The 26,464-nt window shown below is 33.0% G+C and overlaps 2 protein-coding genes across 2 annotated transcripts in view; one reads left to right on the plus strand and one right to left on the minus strand.

Annotated features, from left to right (window-relative positions):
* LOC136027935 (zinc finger protein 664-like) overlaps nucleotides 1-13,924 on the minus strand; it is a 79,039-nt gene extending 65,115 nt beyond the window's left edge. Inside the window, exon 1 of the mRNA XM_065705404.1 lies at nucleotides 13,902-13,924. The gene's annotated coding sequence lies outside the window, so the exon portion shown is untranslated. The remainder of the gene's footprint in view (nucleotides 1-13,901) is intronic.
* LOC136027928 (zinc finger protein 271-like) overlaps nucleotides 1-26,464 on the plus strand; it is a 181,185-nt gene that overhangs the window by 19,176 nt on the left and 135,545 nt on the right. The window lies entirely within an intron of this gene.

Here is a 26,464-nt window from a genome sequence, read left to right on the forward strand (position 1 = left end):
TGCACTAAGAATCTGCTGAATGAAGTTTCTCCTTTTTTAAGTCCATTCCCATCGGCCCACATCAAATAAAAATTTCTAGTCCACTTGATCCCTCAGTCAAATAAAGTTTTGACCGGATCGCTTCAGCCATAAATGTATCCCTTAGCCAGACCTTAGAGATTGCAAACACGCCCTTTGGAGATTCTGAATGCACATAGTGTCCTATAACCTAACTTATCTTTAAATTTAACAACCCAATATTCCCTGGAAGGTTAAACTTAATACCTTAGACTATCCTAAGATATCATATATTTAACTTAAATGGAACCATATAGTGTCTATCAGTTTAGTTAAAAACCCAACCTAGCTGGTTCTAGGAATTCGTAGATATACCCTTTCGAAACCTGGATACACTTCATGCCTTTTGGTCCATGTCTCTGTCCCCTAAAAATTTGCTAAGATTTTAAAATACCTTTTTTGACAACCTTGATGCACATTATGGTTTTTTCATAAATGCCATGAAAGTTTCAACTTCATACCCATAACTTTTCTTGGATACTGCAGAAGTGCCATTTTGACAACATTAAAGCACATGATATCGTTTGGTTTAGCTAAACCTCCCCCTCATCATGCCTTGGAAGTTTCCAATCAGTACTCCTATTCGTTCTCTATATACAGTTAACAGACGTTTTTCGTGACCAGGATGTAAGCACTGTGTTTTAAGTTATATGAACATCCCTCTTAGCATTTCCTGAAACCTTCTGCCTAATACCCTACAACTCTTGTAATAATAAAAATACACCCTTAAATCAACCTGGATGCAGGTATTTCATTGAATTTATTTCAACACCCTTCTCAACACCCCATGCAATTTTTAACTTGGTAACCTCGGCCGTCTTTCAGTACTGAAAGTACGCCCTTTTGACATCTTTTTTGAACACGGTGTCTTTTGAATTACTTTTCTACCCTCTTCAATGTGTCCTGGGAGTTTCAACACCAGATCGTCAGCTGTTCATGAAATATGGCTGATACTTCCTTCAGACAATTAGGATACATAGAATCTGTTAGTTTAGTTCAATGCCCTCCTCAACCTGTAATAGATTTCAACTTAGAACCCTAAGCCGTTCCTAAGACATTGCAGGTATACCCTTTTGGAAACCCGTTTGAACATTGTGTGTTTTGATTTAGTTTTAGATATCCCTTAGCATGCATTACAAGTTGTAGCTTAACAAACGTTTCCGTTCGTGACATATAGCCAGTTATTGTGACCAATTAGTTTCCTTAAGACTTCCCCTTCTATTACCTGTCTTATAACCCCATGAAATGCTGGTTACTACTATGAATTTACTGAGTGTCACCCCTTCAAGCAACTTAAAATGGGATTATCATATTAACCATATTTAAAACGCGTAAATACCACTTTTTCCTCCTTAAACTCCTTAAAAAAATCAAAATATCATAAATCGCGTGAGTTGAGTTTAGGTTTCATTTTTACACCCAATCCTTGACTACGCCTGTCCGGTTTGGCATCCTGAAAGTTCCAATTAATTGTCAGAAAGGATGGAGGCAGTCCACAAAAAGTGCTCCAGAATTATTTTCAATTAAGGTAAAGTCCTTCATATCTCTTTTCGTCAGAAAGTCAATCAAGTCATCTTCAAAGAAAGGTTAACAACATTTTCTTTGCATTTTGCCGACAACACCCTCCATAACCTCTGTTCTATTTCATTTTTTCATAGTCCGTTTTTCTCCCTTCGACCTTGCCTCCCTCGGTTTGTTTCAACAAAAATACTTCTTGTTACCCCCAATCAAATTGTCCGCTGAAAGATATAGAATAACTTTTATCTTTTATCTACCTTTTATTTCTTATCTAGTATAATGTAAGCATATTAAGTAAATGAGTTACCCCTTTTTTTACCTTACAATTGCTAATTGTTTATTTGCAATTGTAGCTTCCGTTTTTTTCTTTTTTTTACTAAATTATTCTTTGTGGGTTTTAGTGACAAGATTAAATTGTCCTTGTTTTTTTTTCCAGTTTATCCCTTTTTAAATTTGCGAGTTTTCCCATTTATAACCTTTTTGATATTTTCATTAATTTTCCTCTGACTTACATTTGCGTTTTTTTTTTTTTTTTTTTTTTTTTTTTTTTTTTTTTTTTTTTTAAATCTGGAGTAAGTCAGACAGTTGATTGTGTTTTGTATATTATGCGTAAATTTTTTCCTATATTTGGAAATTTCAGTTCAGTTTTGAAGATAAAAACAAAGGTTCTTGATTGTTTGATATAATAAAAGTTCTGATATTTGCAGGAGTGATACCAAAATGGTTTCTACAGGTGAAAGTAGGTCTCCCAAATATCTTTGAAAGAAGAAGAGGGATCTTGTTCTCATTATTGTAATATAATTTTCTGATCGTCCGCGTGTTGTGCGCAACGGAAAAAAATTTCGTCTTGCGCGTAGAACAACAAGCAAAAAATAGACATGGTGAGCGTGTCCGAAAGCTCAAGCATGCAGAATTAATTTCGCATCCGTCTGGAATTCTTCGAAGAATTCTCAGTCCGGACAAGAATTTCATCTGTAATTATCGCAGGGTTATGACGTCAAAAAACCCTACCAAAGATTCTACGAAATTGCAGGATTTATCTGAGGTATCTCAGAAGAAACTAAAGAAAGATAGTGGCGATTCATATCTAAGGATGTGTTCCAGGGACTTACTGTAGTAACCGAATGGTTACTATTTCCGTTCCTAGCGGGAAAATGGTTACTGCCCAACCCACTGGGAACGAGAATAGTTACTGCCGGCAGTAACCGCAGTAAGTGATTTTCTTACCGTGCTCAAAAGAATGGTTAGCGCAGTAAGTACATAATTCACCTTCTTCAACAAAAATCTCATTCAACAAAAAATAAATATGGACAAGAATGAAGTAATGGAATATGAAGTTATTTGCTTGGAAGAAGGTGGGACAGTGATTTTGCAAAAGAAAGAGGGATCTGAGCCAAGTTATTAAATCACCATATTTTGGGATCAACATTAAAGAAACACCCTGGGTGCGTTTGTTTACTTGTCCAATGGGATTTTTACTAATCGAGGTTTAACCCCTAAAAGATAGCAACAAATACTTGTCTGGCCACGTGTCACTTAAAACGGCAAGATTAATTGCGAATAATAACAACATTGGTCACGTGTAATTATTGTTTTAATGCTATGTGAAGTTTTGACAAGGAAGAGGCTAGGACTTTGGGCCTGTTTCAAATTTTACAGGCAAATACAGCTTCAGCAATTATTTCAGAGCTGGGTAGCCTAATACAATTTGTGTGGCCAGAAGTTTAATTGTAAGATTTCAAATTGTGGTTGTCATTTGCCTTTTTAAGTCATTCCATTCAAGATGCTTTGGATATTTTTTATTGTGATAAATTGTCTTAATGCTCTGAAATGGGAAAATTATTTCAATTGCATAGGATAGGAAAATTTTGGTAGGCTAATTAATTCAAAGTCCTAAATTAGCCAGGGAAGTGTTTTTTTTTTCACTAAAAAATCACCAAGTTCTTTGAACTCCAATTATATAGCCCTGTTTTTGGCCCCCTTGATCCAGTTCCTGATTGTCATTTACACTAAATTTACTTTTTCTGTTACCTATTTATGTTTGCACCAGTTTTACCATTGGGTAAAACTGGTACAAACAGTATTACTGGCTTTCATATAAAGTGAATATACCACTTGATGCCTTTTGTAATGCTGTTTACAAATATAATAATCGCTTCTACTGCAAGTTCAGATTTAAGCACTTTTTGACCTCTTAAAAATGACCTATATATGGGGTCATTACAAATCTGTAATAGTTTAGAAACAAATTTGGGCTATATATTTGCACATCAGGGGGTGGGGGTAAAGTGTAGCATATATTAAATATGTAAACTAACCATTGCTTGAATTTTTTTATGTGTGTGCTGTTGCACTGGTGATTTCTCTTTTCATTAAAATTTGATGTGCACAAACACGTTAAAAAAAACAGCAATGGTTAGTTTACGTGTATAATATATGCTATGCTTTACCCCCACCCCCTGATGTGCAAATATATAGCCCAAATTTGTTTCTAAACTATTACAGATTTGTAATGACTCCATTTATAGGTCATTTTTAAGAGGTCAAGATGTGAAAAAGTGCTTAAATCTGAATTTGCAGTAGAAGAAATTATTATATTTGTAAAGAGCATATAAGAAGGCATCAAGTGGTATATTCACTTTATATGAAAGCCAGTAATACTGTTTGCACCAGTTTTACCCTTGTTTCTTGTTAATATTACTAAGGGGTTGTGGTTAGGCACTAGAGAAGTCATTGTTAAATAACATGTGCTTATGTATATATAGCTTTTTGCTACTTATTCTTCTTTGCTTATATAATGCTTGATGTGGTATAAGCCAAGAGAAGGACCTGTAGACCTATAGAAGAAAACCTGTTAAAATAAGATGATTCTTTGTAATTTACATAATAATTATAGCTTTCTACATGCAGCCCTGCTCTACTTTAGCCCCAACCCTCCTAATATGGAAATCTATAGCTGAAATTACATATTTTCTATTGATTCTGCCAATCTATCCCTCAACCCTTGTACCTGTTAATTGAGGCAACTGTGGCAAAACAAGAACTGGAAAAACAAGTAACAGGTGGCAGAAAACATTGGAAATATATAATTTGGGCTATATGTTTGCAAATTAGGCATGTTAGAGATGAATTTCTTGTTGTTCATATTTTGATTTACAAATAAAGTGAATATACCACTTGATGCCTTTTTGTATGTTCTTTACAAATATAATGATTGCTTATTTTGCTAGTTCAAGTTTAAGCACTTTTTGACCTTACTTAACCTAACAAATTTTGGCAGTGAAAAACATACATTATTTTGTCAAAAATGACCAATAACACGTACCTTAATTGAAAATTTGGCATCAAAGAAGAAGAAATACAGCATAATATTGTAAAATTTATTAATCCAACTTAATTGTGGAAAATCAGTGCTCATAGATTATACAACATGTAAAAAATGGATTAATAATGAAACAGTAAGTTTGAGACCAATGTTTTAAGCTTTCTTATACCCAAAACTATTTGAGTATACTTTGGTCATTTTCAAGAGCTCAAAAACTTGTACTTGAAGCACTTATTATGTTTGTAAAAAATAAAAAAGGGCATCAAGGAGTATGTTCACTTTATTTGTAAATCAAAAATATGAACAACAAAAAATTTACCAATTATTAGTATAGCTGCACAATTTTCCCCTGGGTATGTAGGCTTAGTGGAAGGTCACTTATACCTGATCATGTCCCTACTGTTTTTACTTGGTTGAAAAAAAATCCAAAGAAAGTTCCTATTGAAAAGGAAAGAGATCAAAAGTGAGATTGAATTCGTCATAGCTTGGAGGTTTGTCCCTTAAGTCTGTTTAAAGAAAACAGATTCATAATTGAAGCTTTGTTCATTTCAATCTTAGGGATAATCTACATTTGTTACACTTAATTAAATGGTTGTAAAGGGATACTTTTATTTATTTGTCTTGTTTGTTTTCTACGTAATTTTTTAATCTTTAAATTGATATACATTTCTTACAAATTAATTAGTCATATCATAGTTCCACTTGCAAGTTTTGACCTACTTTGTAACCCTGGTCTCAAAATTGCATATAAATTTATTGAAGCTAGGAAACATAGAACTCCTCTCTGTTTAAAAGAAAATGGATGGACATAGGTAGGTTTTAATACACTAAAGTCCTAGGGCCATGGAAATTAAAAAAAAACAATGAAGATTAACTTTAAAATTCTGGACATGACATAAATATAACATTCACAAAGAAAAACCATTCACAAAATTTTACTTTTATGCTCAGTTGCCAACCTGAGCAATTGCCCTAAATTTTTAACCTTGCAAAACATTCACCAGCCAATTCTTATGACCTACACTGTTGTCTGTACATCAAAAATTCATTGAAAAGGAAGGACCACCTTACTGACATTTCTTCCTTTGTACTTATATTTAATGGGTTTAAAAGAAAGCTCCTATGGCTAAGTCATAAGCCTAGTAAAGGACCAGGTAATCCTTTAGACAGGAAGTGCAATAGGAAGCTAGGGGCCAGTCATCCTATGCTTTTGCATGTCCTTCCTGCTTACTGACCCCAGATTTCTCTAGGTAACCTGTTAAGTTTGGGCCAATTCTGGCTGAACTTACAGAGTTACATCACTGACCTTTGTCCCAAACCAAATAAACTGCTAATGCCAGAAATTAAACCTGTGCCCTTTGGATAAAGGATTCTCAACCTAGAGTGCCAGCCACTTAGGAAGGAACACAAATGTCACCAGAGAACAAAAATTATTTGGAAAAAAGAAAATATTGAAAAAAAAAACTCAAGTCATAGTTGCTCATTGCTGTCCCACAAACAATATGTATTTCATTAAGACAAATAAATTTTTAAACAGGTATCAACAAAACTCCATCAGGGATTGTATTTACTTAAGGTACAATCAGCAATATTAATGCTTAGTTTTGTGATATTCTGGTTTTGAAATAATAAAAAAAGAGAAATTATATGTTCTACTTGTTTTCCACAAGCCCATTTGAGAAAAATCATTTGTAACAACAATATACCCATGGTTGGCTCAGAATCTCTCTAAAATTCTTTAAACAGAAAGAATTTAAAAAAAAATTATACTCATCAGCAAGAAAAATATTAACATAACTCTCTAAACTTGGCACTTTTTAAGACAATTTTTAGCAAAGCAAATGCAAAACTTTAATGGTGTCCTATGTCATCTAAAAAAAAAAAAAAACATTAAAATGTGTCAAATGAATTTTGATGTAAAATGCCTCAAATACTTTCAGTTGAATCTGTGAAATGAAGGGCCAGGTATTACTTTACATTTTATACAATATATAAAAAGAAAAACAGTTCAAATTTTTTCACAAAAGAAGAAGCTTGATGTAAAAAAATAAATAAATTTTTAACAGAAAGCAACTGACCTCAATGAAATCAAATAAAACAAAAATTCATGGAGAATAAATAATATAAGCCATATATTTAACCTATAATGAGGTGGCATAAAAGATTTTTTCTAGAATTCGAAAAAAACAGTGTTATGGCTTAAAGTTCTGCTCAATCAACAGGAGTTGTCTAAGGCCAGAATAATTAAGAACTAAGGCCAGAGAAAAAGAAACTGATAACCAAAAAATAAGGCACCCAAAAATTTCAGGACCCTTTAGAGGGAAAAGAATTAGAAGTAGGTACTTCAAAATACCTTCCTGGGACATACTTTAGCCTGTAGACACATCCCTGAAAGTTTCATTTTCCTAGCCTAACCTCTTTCAAAGATAGCCAAAAGTAGCTAAAGTAAAATTTTACCCCTACTGTATCTTAAAAATCCAGTTTAAATAGCAATCTCAACAAATATAGACTATATAAAAGGCTATAGGTATTGGCCTAATCATTCTAAATTTTTTCCAACTAATAATTATAGGATGGTTTAGAAACTAGGCCTGTTTGATATAATAACATTTGACTAACTCACCAATGTGATAGCTGCCTCCCTAAGAATCAACCTTTTTAATAACAAAAAACTTTTCTTCTGACTCCTTATGAAGCTTAGCCTATGCAAGACAGGCCTAGAACACCAAAAACCCTTTAGATACTAAGGAATATGCATAATATTACTTACAGGTCACTGAAAAGCTAAGATTATTTCTATTATTTACAGTTTCCTTGTCTTTTCTCTAGACTTAACGATTTCACATGTTTATCCATTTAAAAATATATAGCATTGACGTCACAATCCTCAAATAATCTTTTTATTTGGGGGTTATAAAGTGCCAGCCCACGGACAAGTAATCCTGAGCGTTTGTGGGGATAATCCGACTAACCTCTGACGTCATATGTGTCTCAAAAAACGCTTGGATTAATCAGATTAGTAATCGGACAAGTAAACAAACGCACCCCCTGAGTAGTAAGCTATAGGCCTTTTTTCGCGTCAACCAAAGAGACTGTTTGGGCTCAACCACTTGGTGTGGTTGAGCTCAACCGCTGTTTTTGCGTGAAACAGTGACAAACCAGGTTGTCATGAAAAGTGATTTTGCGTGAAACAATTGACTGGTTGAACTCTAATTTAACCAGAACTGTCATTGTTTTTAACCGTAGGGTTCTGCCATTCATAATTGTTGGTTGACCTTTTCAGGCGTAGATTTCGAAAAGAAGAATTCGTAGGCTATAAATAAGTCTATATAAAATAAGAATTATAAGCTGACAATTAGAATTCTAGCCACGCAAAAGTAAGGTTTAATTTTGTTTTTTTCGTATTAGGGCTATTTGGATAAATGTTGTGTTATATCCTGCAATTTGATTCACATAGGCCTTAAGACAGGAAGTCAAGAGTTTGAATATGCTTTTGAAAACTTATGTAGATACTTGGAAATCTTTGTTTCATCCTTTTGATGCCCTAGGCTTGACCTTAGCTTGGTAATTTGGCTTCAGAGATAAAACCTTGATGAAGTAAGACCCTAGTGGTTATAAAGCATTGTTAATCCAATTACTATTCTTACTAGATGCTTCAAGATGTGTTGCATCTTTGTCAGAACTCTTTACATTTCAGCCTTACCCTATAGGGCCATGGATAAATTTTCAGGTCAAACTCTAGTTTGGCTACTGTTTGCTATCTTAGAAAAGGGTTAAGTCAGGAAAAAAGAACTTCCAGTAATGAATCCAAAGCAAAAAAATACGTAAAATTCTAGTTTAGCTAATTTTCATTATCTTGGAAAGGGAATAGGTTACAAGAATGAAACTCAGTAATTAATCCAGGGTCAAAAACACTCTGGGAAGGTACTGCCAGGCTTCTATGTCAACCCTTTTCTGATTTCTAAGTCTTAGATAATTGCTTACTCAAAAGGTCTATACCTATACTATTGAAATTTTGACAAAACAAAATTTACCTTAATTTTTAATTATCAGTTTCTTTTACTCTGGCTTTAGCTCTTAAAATGCAATTCCTTTTATTTGAGTAGCATTTTAAGCCATATCAATATTTTTTTCAAAATTTAGGAAATGTCTTTGCATATCTTTAAAACCTTATAAAGTGGATTGAGGAAAGCTGTGAAACACAAGTCTTAGAAGTATCTTATATCAAAATACATCTGATACAGTTTAATTTTTTAGAGATGACACAGAATAGCATTAAAGCTGAGTATTTGCTTTGCAAGAAATGTGTCCCTTCTGTTGTAAAGCATTTTGGATAGACACTAATCTAACCATGGGTGTATTGCTGTTGCAAATGGTTTTGCTTAAAATGGTTTGGAAAACAAATAGCAAATGTAAATTTGCTTTTTTATCATTATTTAAGACTAGAATATCACAAAGCTATGCAATCACATTGCTTGTTGTATCTTAAGTAAATACAATCCCTGATGGAGTTTTGTTGATACCTGTCTTAAAATTAATTTGTCTAAATAAAATATATTGTTTATGGGACAGTAGAGAAAATGGCAACAACCATGAATTGAGTTTTTTTCAATATTTCTTTTTTCAAATAATAGTTCTCTGGTCACATTTGTGTTCCTTGCTAAGTTGTTGGCACTCTGGTTTGGGAATCCTTTGTCCAAGGGGTACAGGTTTAATTCCTGGCATTGCTAGTGTATTTGGTTTTTACCAGCTAAGTATTCACCATGCTAGTTTGCATCTTAAGTAAAGCAATCCCTACTGGAGCTTTGTTGACACCTGCCTTACAATAACTTGTCTAAGTAAAATACAATGTGTATTGAAGATTAGTGAAAATGGCTGTAAATCCATCTTGGTTTTTTTTTCAATATTTTTTTTTTTAATAGTTGTTCTACTCTGGTCGTAATAATGTTCTTGGCTAAGTGGAAAGCACTCTTAGTAAGAAATCCTTTGTCCATGGGGTACAGGTTTGATTCCTAGTATTGCCTGTTTATTTGTTTTAAATGGGGGTCAGTGATGTTAGACAGATCTAAACCAGCTCTAAATAGGCAAATGGAGAAATATGCAAAAGGTAAGCAGGGAGGGTGTACAAAAGCACAAGATTTCTGGCCCCCAGCCCTTAATTGCAATTCTTGGCCAAAGGGTCACAAAGTGGAAATTAGCACTGCCTGTTTAGACCTTGATGTGTCAGTGCTGCCATACTTACTTACTTGCATATTGGTGTTGAGTTCGCCCACATTTTATCTTGATTACTATCTAAAATCATTTAGACATTCAGCAAACTGTCTCAAAGCACAATTAGTATTGAATAGTTTTTGGGCCTTACTGACTTTCCCTTTATAGCAAAGGTTTATTGTTGTGTTTATACACAAATATGTGTAGATATTTTAAAGTAATCAATCATTAAGAATTCCCTTTTAGTTTTATCAAGTTTTTGAGTAATAAACCTTTTTAATTACCTTAAAATATTTATTCAGGTCCTTTACTATTGGCTGCCCTTTATATTACAATAATGATTGAAATATATTGTGGTAACTAAAAATTTGGATAATCCAACCTATTTTACCATCTTAAGGTTGTTTACAAAGGTGTATGAAATATTTAAGTACTGACTTAGCTACAGAAAACTTCTAGATATAATAAAATGTAAGCAAGATGGCTCTTACTTTGACCATATCTATGGAAGCACTAATGAGAGAGTGGGTCATTTGATGCATTTGTAGGATTGAGTGAGATGAGAAATGAAGTGTAGGTTTGATGAGAGATGGCTGGTGAATGTGATGAGGGATGAATGTTTTGCAAGATTTTAAAATTTTGGACAATTTCTCATGTTGACAGTAGAGTGCAGAAGTAAAATTTTGTAATTTTTTATTCTTTGTTTCTGTTATGTTAGACAATGTTGAACATTCTAAAGTGAAGTTTCTTTTTTGTTTGGAATTGTGATGGCCCTAGGGCTTTAGTGCAATACAAATTACTAATGTTTATTCACTTTCTTTAAACAAACACAAGGTCTATGTCTCCTAGCTTTAACAAAGTCAAATGTAATTTTAAGACCAGGGATTTCAAAGTAGGTCAAATGAACTTCTGGTAAAAATGAGCAATTTATGAAACATCTAGATTAAAAAAAAGTCTTTTAGACAACAAAGAAGACAATTGAATAAAGAAAAGTACCTTATATCATAATTGTTGTGTACCCTTAAGATAGAAATGAACAAAGCTTCAATTAAGATTCTGTTTTGTTTAAACAGACAGAAGGGACAAACCTCCAAGCTTTGACAAATACAATCTCACTTTGTGGCTCCTATCTTTTCAAAGGGGACTTTCTTTGGATTTTTTCTATCCAACTAAAACTGAAAAGGACAGCATGATATACAAGTCACCTTCCAATTACCCTATATAGCAAGAGAAAATCATTAAGTTAGGCTATGCTTTATCTCAATCCCCCTCCCAATGTGCAGAAATATGGCTCAAATTTCATATTTTCAATGCATTTAACCTCCTGTCACCTGTTTTTCTAGTTATTGTTTGTCACATTTGTTTAATTTACAGCTACATGGGATGAAGTTAGAGAGACAGATTGACAAAACAAATGGAAAATAGGAAATTTCAGCAATACATTTTTATATTGCGAGGACTGAGGGGTAAAGTAGAGCAAAGTTGAATGTAAAATGTGTTACCAGCTATTATTCTAAAAATTATGAAGCATGAATTTTTTCTTTTATTATGTTTCTTTCTCTTCAGGTCCTTCTCTAGGGCTTTACCAAATCAAACATTCTATGCCCAGAAAAATTAGCAACAAGGTATAGTCTATATACAAAGGCTTATGTTATTTAACTATGAATATGGAATTTATATGGCAATCAGGAACTGGATACAGGCTAAAGCAAGTAAAAAAGAAAGAAAAAACTTCCCTAGTTAGCTCAGGAGACTTTTAATAGATTACTCTTCAGATAATTGCCTATGATACATAATTTAAATATTTACCCCTGTACAGTAGGGCATTAAAACAATCCATCACAATGTAAGATACAGTATATTTAGATATGATGCTGATTTACAAATTCCAGGATTCTTTGTTGTAGTTTTCATAATTTTGTTGATAAAGTTTTATATATTCATCATATTATATTTTATGTCATTAACATTAGCCAAACTAAACTTCTCAATAGAACTTGAATGTGGTGGCTATAATGCACAAGTACTGCAAAAATCTTACAACACATTATGTGTTATGGTAACTGTTCAGTGAGAAAAAAACTATTTTCCTAGTTTAGCTTAATTTGTTATATTTTTGTGCTTATCAGAAATATTTTGTTAATTTTAGGCAGCTGTCCCCCCTCAAAAAATTCTTAAACATTTGCTGGTTTATACTTCACTAGTATTCTACTGAAAACAAAAATTAATATATATTTTGTATTGAAGAAATATAAATCCCTTTGGATTTTTTTTTATTAAGATTAAGCAGTTTGCTATTTTCTTTTGTTAGGCTAAGCCTGTAATAGTGCTTTATTGTGAAGAGTCAAAATTTGTAGGGATTGCAAAGGCTAGCCTGAACAATATGTTATTACAAATTATTAGGTTAAACTTCTGTTTGGTAAAATTCTAGTTTAGATAAATTTGTATCATCTTGAAAAAGGTTTAGGTTAGGAAAATGAAACTTTTAGGGATGGGTCTAGAGACTAAACTATATCATGGGAAAGTATTTTGGAGCATCTAACTCTACTCTTTCTCTCTCTTAAAAATGTTTGCCTTAAATTACCTTAAATCACATTGTCTAATGAAATAAGGATTAAATCCTGTAGAATTGCTGGTTAGTGATGATGACAGTTGGAAATCTCAATATTTGGTCCAAACCCTTAACAATGCTTGTGTTATAAAAGTGAAACCCTTGCAAAATAAATCTTCTAATTAATGACAAGAAAAAAGCGTTTTTAGTGTCATAACTTTGCTCAATTTCAATTTATGAAGTTTCTAAGATTTGGAAACTTTCAGGATATACATTTCCCTATATTTAAATACGAAACACTGATATGGCTTAAAAATCTACTCAAATAACAAGAATTGCATTTTCAGAGCTAAAACCAGAGAAACAGAAACTGCTTGCTGAAAATTAAGGTAAGATGTTGTTTTACCAAAATTTTAATAGTTACAGACCAGTCCAGTATGCAAAATTCCCAGATTTAAAAACAGAAGAGGGTTATCAAATAAGCTTAGCAATAGCTTCTCAGAGTATGTTTTTAGCTATGGATTAATCACTGAAAGTTTCATTCACCTAACATAACCCCATTCAAAGATAGCAAAAAGTAGCTAAACTGGAATTTGACTGGAAATTTAATCTATAGCCTGGTAGGCTAGTAGAATTCCAAATCAAAACAAAAAGAAGTCAAACTAGAATTTTATCCTCTGTTTAGGGTAGCTCAACAAAGCTAAAGTCTTATCATTTAGGACTTTTTTATAGATAATTTTTCTTTTACAGTATGAATACAACATTTTCCAATGTATTACCTGAACAATTTAACCAAAGATTCCACTAATTCAGACCCTTCCTATCTCTTCAAATATACCAGAGAGTATGCTAGATCATTTTTCAATCCTCTCTGACCTCAAACTAATGTGAAATATGTCAAATCCGGAGGAAATTAAGCCAGTGCTAAATCATTTAATTATAATAGAATGACACTCTTAACACTATACGGATGTTTTATGTTTGAAATTTTTTGCCCAAACCGACAAGTAAAAAGAGTGTTTTCGCGAACCAGTTTTGTTTAAGCTCAACCATATGTAATTTTTTTCCGTTTTTGCGTTAAACATACAAGCTGGTTAAACCAAAGCTGTCATTGGTTAAACCAGCTGGTTGACGCGAAAAAAGGCCTTATCTATTACCAAGTAGGTTAAATCAATGAAAAACTTATTATTTAATTTAAAGATTTCCATGTTTTCTGGCATATTCAGGCATAATTATTACCTTAAATTGCCATTTGGAATCATTCTAAGAATTGACTTCTTCCAGGTAACATTGAGGCTCCATTAAATTGCCACATGGTAGCATTTTAAGCATTAACTCCTTTTAGGCTCTGTAAACAGGCCTAGGTGAAGTATTGCAGATAATTTGAGGATTTATGGGCTGCCAAATCATTATTCTGAGACTGTCTTTAATCCTATTGAAGAAGTAGGCTAGGGTAGACTATTCAGAATCTATTCCAAAGGATGGTAATTTTATCCAGTAAAATTCTAGTTGATTGACTTCTTGCTATCACTGAAATGGGTTAGGTTAGGAAAATGAAACTTTCACGGATGGGTCTACAGGCTAAAGTATGTCCTGGGAAGGTATTTCAAAGTACACATCTCTACTCATTCTTGTTCTAAAGGGCCTTGATCTTTGATGACCTTCAAAAATATTTATAGCTGAAGTTACATGTTTCCCATTGATTCTGCAAATCTATCCCTCAACCTCTAACTCCCTGTTAATTGAAGTAACTGTAAACAAAGCAAGAATGGGGGAAAAGGTAACAGGTGACAGAGTACATTGGAACTACATAATTTTGGCTATATATTTGCACATTAGGCAGGTTGGAGGTAAATTATAGTATAGAGATGCATGCTTTTCCCTTTGGTATGTAGGCTAAGTAGAAGGTAACTTGTACCTGATGCTGTCCGTGTTGTTTTTAGTTGGATGGGAAACATCCAAAGAAAGTTTCCTTTGAAAAGGAAAGGTGAGAATGCCCAAAAGTGAGTTGAATTTGTCAAAGCTTGGAGGTTTGCCCCTTCAGTCTGTTTAAAGGAAAATGGATTCATAATTGAAGCTTTGTTCATTTCAATCTTAAGGGTGACCTATATTTGTGACAATTCATTAAATGGTTGTAAAGGGGTACTTTTGTTTATTCATTTGTCTTCTTTGTTTTCTAACAGTTTTTTTAATCTTTAAATTGATATCCATTTCTTACAAATTTTTATTGATACCAGAGGTTCATTTGCAAGTTTTCACCTACTTTGTAATCCCTGGTCTCACAATTACATTTAAATTTACTGAAGCTAGGAAACATAGAGCTACTATCTATTTAAAGAAAATCAATGGATATAAGTAGGTTTTATTGTATTTAAGCCCTAGGGCCATGGCAATTAAAGACAAATTAAAGAAGATTAACTTTAAAATACTGGACATTAAATAAGCATGATAGTCACAAAGAAAAACAAATAACAAAATTATACTTCTGTGCTCAGTTGCCAACCTGAGCAACAGTCATAAATTTTTTTAATCTTGCAGAACATTCACCCCAATTACATTCACAAGCTATCTCTCATGACCCACACTCTTGTCCATACATCCACATTTCAGGGAAATAGAAGGACCATCATACTGGTATTCTTCATTTTTACTTATATTTAATGGGTTTGAAAGAAAGTTTCTATGGCTAAGTCAGTAGGCCAGTAAAGGACCTTGTGGTCCTTTAGCCAGGTAGTGCAATAGGAAGCTAGGGACCAGCCAGCCTATGCTCTTGCATGCCCTTCCTTCTTACTGTCCCTAGATTTCCATCTGTACTCATTTAAAGTTAGGCCAATTTTAGCTGAGGTTAGTCATATCACCAACCCCTATCCAAAACAAAATAAACTGACAATGCCAGGAATTAAACCTGTGCCCCTTGGACAAAGCATTCCAGCCCAGAGTACCTACCACTTAGCAAGGAAGACAAATTTGACCAGAGAACAATAATTATTTTTAAAAAAGTAGAATATTGAAAAAAAAACTTGCTATAGTTGTCCCACTACTATCCTGTAAATGCTATAGGCCCATTTTATTTAGACAAATCAATTTAAGACAGGTATCAACAAAACTCCATCAGGGATTGTATATGCTTAAGATACAATCAAGCTATTTGAATGCTTAGTTATGTGATATTCTAGTCTTCAAATAATAAAAAAAGAGAAAAAGTATATGATCTATTTATTTTTCACCAGTTCATTTGAGCAAAATCATTTATGACAGCCAAATGCCCATGGTTGGCTTAGAACCTCTCTAAATGCTCTGAAACAGAAGGAATAAAAAAATTATACTAATCAGCATTAAACTGTCCCTTAAATTTAAACACGTGCATTTAATTCGAAAATGACGCTACTGCTAGTCAGCTTACTGTGCCGTTTGGCTCTACCGCAGTTAGAAATGGGCAGTTACCGCGCAGTTACTGCAGTTACTGAAAAACCGTCACCTGGAACACACCCTAAAGCATAAGGAAGACCAGAGCATAATTCCAGAAATGTGTGATAAAAAAAACTTCCATTGTAAGTGGCTAAGAATATCTCAGTTTGAAAAAATTATTTGTCATCAGCAGCTTTTACATGATTATCATTAAGGATGTAGATCTTCACCTTGCTCAGTGATCATAGAGCTTTAATTGTATGATAACTGCTAAATACAATGATCATTGACTTCTTGTTCTGTTATTCTTGAAGCAAAAAAATTAAGCTGTTTTAAACACAAAGTTTCTCTTGCCCTGCTAAAGGATTATCTCTAAGCAGAGTGATAGCTGATCAGCAGTTTTTTGATAGCCTAGTTGTCTAATAAAGTGATTTTTAATATTCTAATTGAGTGACTTCTTGTTATCTCAGAAAGGGGTAAGGTTAGGAAAATGAAACTTTCAGGGGTGAGTCTACAGGCTAAAGTATATCCTGGGAAGGAATTCTAGAGTACCCACCTCCACTCCTTCTCCCTCTAGAGAGCCCTGAAATTCGCCTACATGACAGGTTTGACAAGGCTAATAGGTTTATCAAAATTGAAAATTTTACAAAATAACATTTTATCTTAAGTTTTAGTTACCAGTTGCTTTTTCTCTGCCTTTAGTTCTGAAAATACAATTCCTGTTATGAGTAGAATTCTGAGCCATATTTATTTTTTTTTTTAATTTAGGAAATGTATTGGCATATCTTTAAACCTTATGAATTTGGATTGAGCAAAGTTGTGAAGCTGAAAACAATTTTGTTGTACTTCATTTAACAGAAGATCTATTTTGCAAGATTTCACTTTTATAACACATATTTTGAAGGTCAGGGCTTTCTAGAGGTAGAAGGAGTAGAGGTAGGTACTTCAAAGTACCTTCCCAGGACATACCTTAGTCTGTAGATGCATCCCTGAAAGTTTCATTTTTCTAGCATAACCCCTTTCTGAGATAGCAAGAAGTCAATCAACTAGAATTTTAACAAATGATTTTTTTTTTCAAATAAAATTGATCTACCCTAATTAGGGTGATAATCTTGTCTTCAAGCAATCATCACATTAAAGCTGCGCACCCATTGTTAACATCACAATGTGAATAAGCTGAAATAGCAGTATAATTGACTAAGTATCAGTGCAGTATTAGCATTTTAACCATGGTCTAGCTCCTTTAGAATTATGTTTGAGTAACCTGATGTGAGCTACCAATTCTAATCAGGATAGGGCTTTAAACTAATTTCCCAGGGATCAAAAATATGGTTACTTTTCCTTTAAGTATATATCTTTAACTATATTGTGTATCAGACACAAATTTATTTTTAAGCTTTTTGATCTAAAGGATTTTTTTTAAACTTGGTCAACTATCAGAGACAGCACCTTACCTATTCTTGAAATTATGCTAAACAAATCTGATAAATTCTGGTAGGATCCAATTTGGTGATAATTTGCTATGTACATTTATTCTATCTTTCATTTAAATTTGATACTCCTTTCACTAACTTCAGCAAATCAACCAAAAATTCTACTTTTTGTGCATAGAACCCTCTTCCCTATTTGACCTCAGGTCAATGAAAAAAAAAACTTTAAAAGCCTTAGCATTTTTGACCTAGGGTCATAGTCTCAGAATCTCAATCAAACAGATGGAATGACAAATAGATATTGCAATGTCTGTGTTATCTTTAGTTAACACATTTGATCCCAGAATAGATTCAACAGATTTTATCATTTTCACATCAAATTTAGCATGCTGATGAACCTGATATTTGCCTTGTAGTGTCCTTTTTCAAATAATATTTATCAAAAATAAAAGGTTTTTTTTATTTTTGCTGTTTAAGATGTTTATGATTTTACAGAATGTTATATTTGAGTGTGGGTGTGTGCTAGGATTAACAATGCTTATGACAGCAAAGGTCCTTCCATTGGTGGCACCACAGAGTATTGAATCCCTGACCCTGAACTCCTGAGTCAACTGTCAAATTTGACATATTTGAAAAAAATGTATTTAATTTTTTTTTTGCTCCTAAAGGTGTGGTTGAAAATAGTCAGAGCTTTGGGGTGTGAATCCCCTTATTTGTCCTGTTAGAAGGAGGCTAGTACTGTACTTGCAATTTTCATAGTTTCTTGTTAATCTTATAATCTCAATTTTTGCAATTTTCTTGTTTCTTTACCACTTCAATGGTATTCTATGAACCTGTTCTTGTTCTTTGTAATATGCCTTTACTGTGTTTGGGATATACCTGTAGGCTTCTCTTTGATACTCTGCAATAGCATCCCTATTTAGATCAGGTTGCATGTAACTTTTTGTAAATGTTGTCAAGTCTCTTAAGTCACTTATACCTGATGCTTTCCCTACTGTTTTTAGTTGGTCAAAAAAAAAAAATAAAAAAATCCAAAGAAAGTTCCCATTGAATAGAGCCCAAAAGTGAGATTGAATTTATCAAAGCATGGAGGTTTGCCCCTTCAGTCTGTTTAAAGAAAACAGATTCATAATTGAAGCTTTGTTCATTTCAATCTTAAGAGTGACCTACATTTGTGACAAATCATTAAATGGTTGTAAAGGGATACTTTTATTTATTTATTTGTCTTGTTTGAATTCTAAATGATTTTTTTTAATCTTTAAATTTATATACATTCCTTACAAATTAATTAGGTTCACCACAGTTCCATTTGCAAGTTTTGACCTACTTCATAACCCTTGGTCTCAAAATTGCATATAAATTTATTGAAGCTAGGGAACATAGAACTCCTGTCTGTTTGAAGAAAATGGATGGATGTAAGTTGGTTTAATTACACTAAAGTCCTAGGGCAATTGCAATTAAAACAAAACAATAATGATTAACTATAAAATACTTGACACTACATAAGTATAACAGTAAAATACAGTAGGTCAGTAAGTCAGTAGGCCAGTAAAGGACCAGGTGTTCCTTTAGCCAGGAAATACAATAGGAAGCTAGGGGCCAGCCATCCTATGCTTTTGCATGCCCTTCCTGCTTACTGTCCCCACATTTCTTTAGGTAACCTTTTAAAGTTTGGCCAATTCTAGCTGAGCTAACAGAGTCACATCGCTGATCCCTGTCCCAAACCAAATAAACTGCTAATACCAGGAATTAAACCTGTGCCCTTTGGACAAAGGATTCTAAAGCTAGAGAGCCAGCCACTTAGGAAGGAACACAAATGTGACCACAGAACAACAATTGTTTGAAAAAAGAAAATATTGAAAAAAACTTTATTCACAGTTGCTGCCCATAAACAATATGCATTTTATTTACACAAATTAAATTTAAGACAGTTATCAACAGGTATCAGCTGTTTTTATGTGTTTGTGCTGTTGCACTGGTGATTCCTCTTCTTGTTAAAATTTGATGTGCACAAACACATTAAAAAAAAAACAGCAATGGTTAGTTTACATATATAATATATGCTCTGCTTTACCCCCACCCCCCTGATGTGCAAATATATAGCCCAAATTTGTTTCGAAACTATTACAGATTTGTAATGACCCCATATATAGGTCATTTTTAAGAGGTCAAAAAGTGCTTAATTCTGAATTTGCAGTAGAAGCAATTATTATATTTGCAAAGAGCATAAAAAAAGGCATAAAGTGGTATATTCACTTTATATGAAAGCCAGTAATACTGTTTGCACCAGTTTTACCCTCATTTCTTGTTATTATTACTAAGGGGTCATAGTTAAGCACTAGAGAAGTCATTTTTAAATAACATGTGCTTATGTATATATAGCTTTTTGCTACTTATTCTTCTCTGGTTGTATAATGCTTGATGTGGTATAAGCCAAGAGAAGGACCTGTAGACCTATAGAAGAAAACCTGTTAAAAAAAGATGATTCTTTGTAATTTACAAAATAATTATAGCTAACACATTCTACATGCAGCCCTGCTCTACTTTAGCCACACCCTCCTAATATGGAAATCTATAGCTGAAATTACATATTTTCTATTGATTCTGCCAATCTATCCCTCAACCCTAGTACCTGTTAATTGAGACAACTGTGGCAAAACAAGAACTGGAAAAACAAGTAAAAGGTGGCAGAAAACATTGGAAATATATAATTTGGGATATATATTTGCAAATTAGGCATGTTAGGGGTGAATTTTTTGTTGTTCATATTTTGATTTACAAATAAAGTGAATATACCACTTAATGCCTTTTTATATGTTCTTTACAAATATAATAATTGCTTATTTTGCTAGTTCAAGTTAAAGCACTTTTTGACCTTACTTAACCTAACAAATTTTGGCAGTGAAAAACACACATTATTTTGTCAAAAATGACCAAAAACACGTACCTTAATTGAAAATTTGGCATCAAAGAAGAAGAAATACAGCATGATATTGTAAAATTTATCAATCCAACTTAATTGTGGAAAATCAGTGCTCATAGATTATACAACATGTAAAAAATAGATTAATAATGAAGCAGTAAGTTTGAGACCAATGTTTTAAGCTTTTTTATACCCAAAAACTATTTGAGTATACTTTGGTCATTTTCAAGAGCTCAAAAACTTGCACTTGAAGCACTTAATATGTTTGTAAAAAACATAAAAAAGGCATCAAGGAGTATGTTCACTTTATTTATTAATCAAAAATATGAACAACAAAAAATTTACCAATTATTAGTATAGCTGCACAATTTTCCCCTGGGTATGTAGTCTTAGTGGAAGGTCACTTATACCTGATCATGTCCCTACTGTTTTTAATTGGTTGAAAAAAAATCAAAGAAAGTTACTATTGAAAAGGAAAGAGACCAAAACTGAGATTGAATTTGTCATAGCTTGGAGGTTTGCCCCTTCAGTCTGTTTAAAGAAAACAGATTCATAATTGAAGCTTTGTTCATTTCAATCTTAGGGATGATCTAAATTTATTACACTTCATTAAATGGTTGTAAAGGGATACTTTTATTTATTTGTCTTGTTTGTTTTCTACATATTTTTTTTTCATCTTTAAATTGATATACATTTCTTACAAATTAATTAGTCATACCATAGTTCCACTTGCAAGTTTTGACCTACTTCGTAACCGTGGTCTCAAAATTGCATATAAATTTATTGAAGCTAGGAAACATAGAACTCCTCTCTGTTCAAAAGAAAATGGATGGACATAAGTAGGTTTTAATACACTAAAGTCCTAAGGCCATGGAAATTAAAACAAACCAATGAAGATTAACTTTAAAATTCTGGACATGACATAAATATAATATTCACAAAATTTTACTTTTGTGCTCAGTTGCCAACCTGAGCAATTGCCCCAAATTTTTAAACCTTGCAAAAGATTCACCAGCCACCTCTTATGACCTACACTCTTGTTTGTACACCAAAAACTCATTGAAAAGGAAGGACCACCTTACTGGCATTTCTTCCTTTGTACTTATATTTAATGGGTTTAAAAGAAAGCTTCTATGGCTAAGTCAGAAGCCCAGTAAAGGACCAGGTGATCCTTTAGCCAGGAAGTGCAATAGGAAGCTAGGGGCCAGTCATCTTATGCTTTTGCATGCACATCCTGCTTACTGACCCCAGATTTCTCTAGGTAACCTGTTAAGTTTGGGCCAATTCTGGCTGAACCTACAGAGTTACATCACTGACCTTTGTCCCAAACCAAATAAACTGCTAATACCAGGAATTAAACCTGTGCCCTTTGGATAAAGGATTCTCAACCTAGAGTGCCAGCCACTTAGGAAGGAACACAAATGTCACCAGAGAACAAAAAAAAAACTGGAAAAAGAAAATATTGAAAAAAAAAAAACAACTCAAGTCATAGTTGCTCCCATTTTTCATTGCTGTCCCACAAACAATATGTATTTTATTAAGACAAATTAATTTTGTCTTAAATAAATTTTAATAAATTTTTAAACAGGTATCAACAAAACTCCATCAGGGATTGTATTTACTTAAGGTACAATCAGCAATATGAATGCTTAGTTTTGTGATATTCTAGTCTTGAAATAATAAAAATAGAGAAATTACATGTTCTATTTGTTTTAAACAAGCCCATTAAAGAAAAATCATTTGTGACAACAATATACCCATGGTTGGCTCAGAATCTCTCTAAAATGCTTTAAACAGAAGGAATTTTAAAAACAATTACACTCATCAGCAAGAAGAATATTAACATAACTCTCCAAACTTGGCACTTTTTAAGACAAATTTTAGCAAAGCAAATGCAAAACTTTAATGGTGTCCTATGTCATCTAAAAAAACCATTAAAATGTATCAGATGAATTTTGATGTAAGATGCCTCAAATACTTTTAGTTGAATCTGTGAAATGAAGAGCCAGGTATTCCTTTACATTTTATACAGCATGTAAAAAGAAAAACAGTTCACATTTTTTTCACAAAAGAAGAAGCTTGATGTAAAAAAAATTAATAAAAATAAATGTATTTTTAACAGAAAGCAACTGACATCAATGAAATCAAATAAACAAAAATTCATGGAGAATAAATAATATAAGCCATATATTTAACCTATAATGAGGTGGCATAAAAGATTATTTCTAAAATTAGAAAAAACAGTGTTATGGCTTAAAGTTCTGCTCAATCAACAAGAGTTGTCTAAGGCCAGGATAATTAAGAACTAAGGCCAGAGAAAAAGAAACTGATAACCAAAAATAAGGCACCCAAAAATTTCAGGACTCTCTAGAGGGAAAAGAAGTAGAAGTAGGTACTTCAAAATACCTTCCTGGGACATACTTTAGCCTGTATACACATCCCTGAAAGTGTCATTTTCCTAGCCTAACCTCTTTCAAAGATAGCCAAAAGTAGCTAAAGTAAAATTTTACCCCTGCTTTACATTAAAAATCCAGTTTAAATAGCAATCTCAACAAATATAGACTATATAAAAGGCTATAGGTATTGGCCTAATCATTCTAAATTTTTTTCAACTAAAAATTACAGGATAGTTTAGAAACTAGGCCTGTTTGATATAGTAACATTTGAAAAACTCACCAAAGTGATAGCTGCCTCCCTAAGAACCAACCTTTTTAATAACAAAAAAACTTTTTTCTGACTCCTTATGAAGCTTAGCCTATGCAAGACAGGCCTAAAACACCAAAAACCCTTTAGATACCAAGGAATATCCATAAGATTACTTACAGGTCACTGAAAAGCTAAGATTATTTCCATTATTTACAGTTTCCTTGTCTTTTCTCTAGACTTAACGATTTCACATGTTTATCCATTTAAAAAATATGTAGCATTGACGTCACTTGTCCTCAATGATCTTCGTGAATGAATGTAATATAATCCAGTCGCTTGGTTCCCAAGGTGTCTATTACAAAGGGGCAGTCAAACCCATTGAATTGAATTTTGTGGTGTATATCCTTTGAGCAGCATTTGATTTTTTTGTCTACTTAATTGGATGCAAGTATATTGGAAATTAAACCCATGATATAGGCCTAGGCCCATCAGTGAATTTATAGTATAGCCTAGAAAGAAACAAAGACCATAGCCTACTATTGGATTTGTCTTTTTAAACATAAAAATTACCAGTTACAGTTGTATTTTAGCTCCTTTGCATCCAAGGTCAGATGTCCCTGAACTAAACTGTAGGTTTATTACAAAACTACAGTTTTGTAGGGGTACAATATTTCTTGCCTTTTTCCATCTTCACTTAGTTCTTACCACCAAATAAAGACAGATGAAAACAACACTAGGCTAATATTTCTTATGAAATTACTAAAGACTTAATTACTTTCTTTTCAACTGGCAAAATTCTATCTAAGGGGCATTTGTCTGTCTAAGAAACTAGGATTAGCTGTCAGGTAGGCTAGATGAAAGGTAAAATTCTAATTAATTGACTTCTTGCTATCTCAGAAATGGTTTAGGCTAGGAAAATGAAACTTTCAAGGATGGGTCTACAGGCTATTTAAGTCCCTGGATAGTATTTTAAATTACCCACCTCTACTCCTTCTCCCTCTAGAGGGCCCTGAAATTTGCCTACATGACAGGTCTGTACCTTTTACCTTAATTTTCAGTTACAAGTTAGGCCTACTTTTTCTCTGCCTTTAGTTCTGAAAATGCAATTCCTGTTATTTGAGTAGGATTTTGATCCATATCAATGTTTTTTTTCAAAATTTAGGAAATGTATTTGCACATCTTTAAAACCTTATAAAATGGAATTGAGCAGGTCATCAAAGGTCAGGGCCCTCTAGAGGGAGAAGGAGTGGAGGTAGTTACTTCAAAATACCATCCTGGACATACTTTAGTCTGTAGATTCATCCCTGAAAGTTTCATTTTTCCTAACCTAAAGCCTTTCTGAGATAGCAAGAAGTCAATTAACTAGAATTTTACCAGATGAAATTCTCAGAAATGCATTTAAATCCTCAATGACACATAGAAAGGTATTTTTAAGCTGAGAAATATGTAGGCTATTAGGCCTACCAGAAACTTATGATTATTGCTGTACTATCTGTGAATAATTTTAGTTCACTCACAGGTCATCAGGAGCTTGTTGGATGGAAAAAAATTCCTACAGTTTTCAATAAACAATTAAGAAAATAACACCAAAAGTAAATTTGAATCTGTTCTATTTTATAAACATTTGTGTTAAGCAATTTTGTGAAACTATTAGGCCTAAATAAGTTTTATAATGTATACTGTTTGCTATACTTAGGTGTTGTCCAATAAAAGTCAAACTCAACTGAACTGTAAAGATAAAAAACCAAAAAGGTAAAGGCTTGTACCTAAGTTAGGCTATAGGCTACCTAAAATCTTTGCAAAAGTAAGACCCAACAACTTCAGTTTCTTTACTATCAGATAAACAGTTGGCCTGTAGTAGTGCATATAGGGGAGAAAGACACATGTAGACCTACATTAGATTTTGTATATCTGAATATTTTAATTTAACTTATTTAAAATTAATTTTATGTTAAATGCACTTTTGTTGAGTTTAAAATTATTAGAAATAAGTGAGCCAATCAGATCTTGATGTTTAGGATCCAAAAAAATTTATGTGAAAATGAAGACTTCTCAGATATAGAGGATCTTGATGATGTTAACATTGATGCTGGATACTCTATTCTTATTAAATAAAACAAATGTTTTTTCAACTGAAAGTAAGCCATAACATCAAAATTTCAAACAGACAGAATCAATTATGTAGAGAAGTTGGACTGCCCCTCCTCCACCCTTGATCATCTTTCTTATGGCTTAAGATCTCTTGAACTTATTGTTCAAATTCAACAGCTCTTGTATTTCAAGACAGGTACTTAAAAATGGCAAGAAAAAGTCTTACTTTAGCATAGAGTTCAAGGTATGAGGAAAAGTTAGCCCCCCTCATAAATGAAATAATTAGTGTTAGGTTAAGGCTTTAATGCTCCTTAAAACTTGTGGTATAACTCTAATTTCTGGCCAATTTTTATATTATGACAGGAATCTCACCACTTTTATTTTTAAAACTTGTCTTGGACAATTCCCCCTGGAAACTTTCATCCTCATGAAAAATTCATGCCAAAAAATTCTCTATATTTCTAAATAACAAATACTATTTGTAAACAATGGCCAAATTGAATAACTTACAGTCTTTTCCCCATGGATTATTTTGGTTCCTGCCAAAGGGACCATGGAGGATCACAGGGAACCCAAGAGATCAGAGACATAGTTATTGGACCTGTCAACTATGGCAAATCAAATAACTATCTCAAATCTTCATTTGATGTCATTGGGGATAGCATGGTCTAACATCCCTCTAATCTTTTTGGTCACTTGGAAATGGTGCTAGAACTTTTAATTTTCATTCAAATGAGTACTCTTCTAATGTTCTAGAACTATTGGTTTCATACAATCGTCCATGGGGGAAAAACAAATAAACATATATCCATGATTCTTCTTCTGCAAAAAAAAAAAAATCAAAATACTAGAGTTCAGAGGTAATTTTATATTGAGACAAAATAGAGTTCTCTGAGAATCTGAATCTGGGTTTGCAATCTTCATTGAGATTTCTTTAATTTTTGAGGGTGTTTCCCTTCTTTTTCAAAAACCAAAGAAATACTCTCTGGCTTGCAGGTCTGTTACTAGCCACAATTTTTAGGGGGAGGGGGAGGTTTACTGACTGGCTGGTTATTTTGACCAACTGTTTTTTTCTATAATTAGCATAATATCCATCCCAAATATGAGGCTTGAGATCACAGTTCAGTCTTTTAGCCCAAAGAAGCTTAGCATATTAGTTCAGTTTCTTGTAAGAAGCATATATATGTAACTAGCTGGTGATCTAGTAGAGAAAGAAGTAATACAAGAGGGACAAAGTGATAATATGATTTAAATGCTAACAAAACTCAGAAGTCAACTTTATAACTTCAATGAAAATATACAGA

Source organism: Artemia franciscana, chromosome 6, assembly GCF_032884065.1.
Source record: "Artemia franciscana chromosome 6, ASM3288406v1, whole genome shotgun sequence".
NCBI lineage: Eukaryota > Metazoa > Arthropoda > Branchiopoda > Anostraca > Artemiidae > Artemia > Artemia franciscana.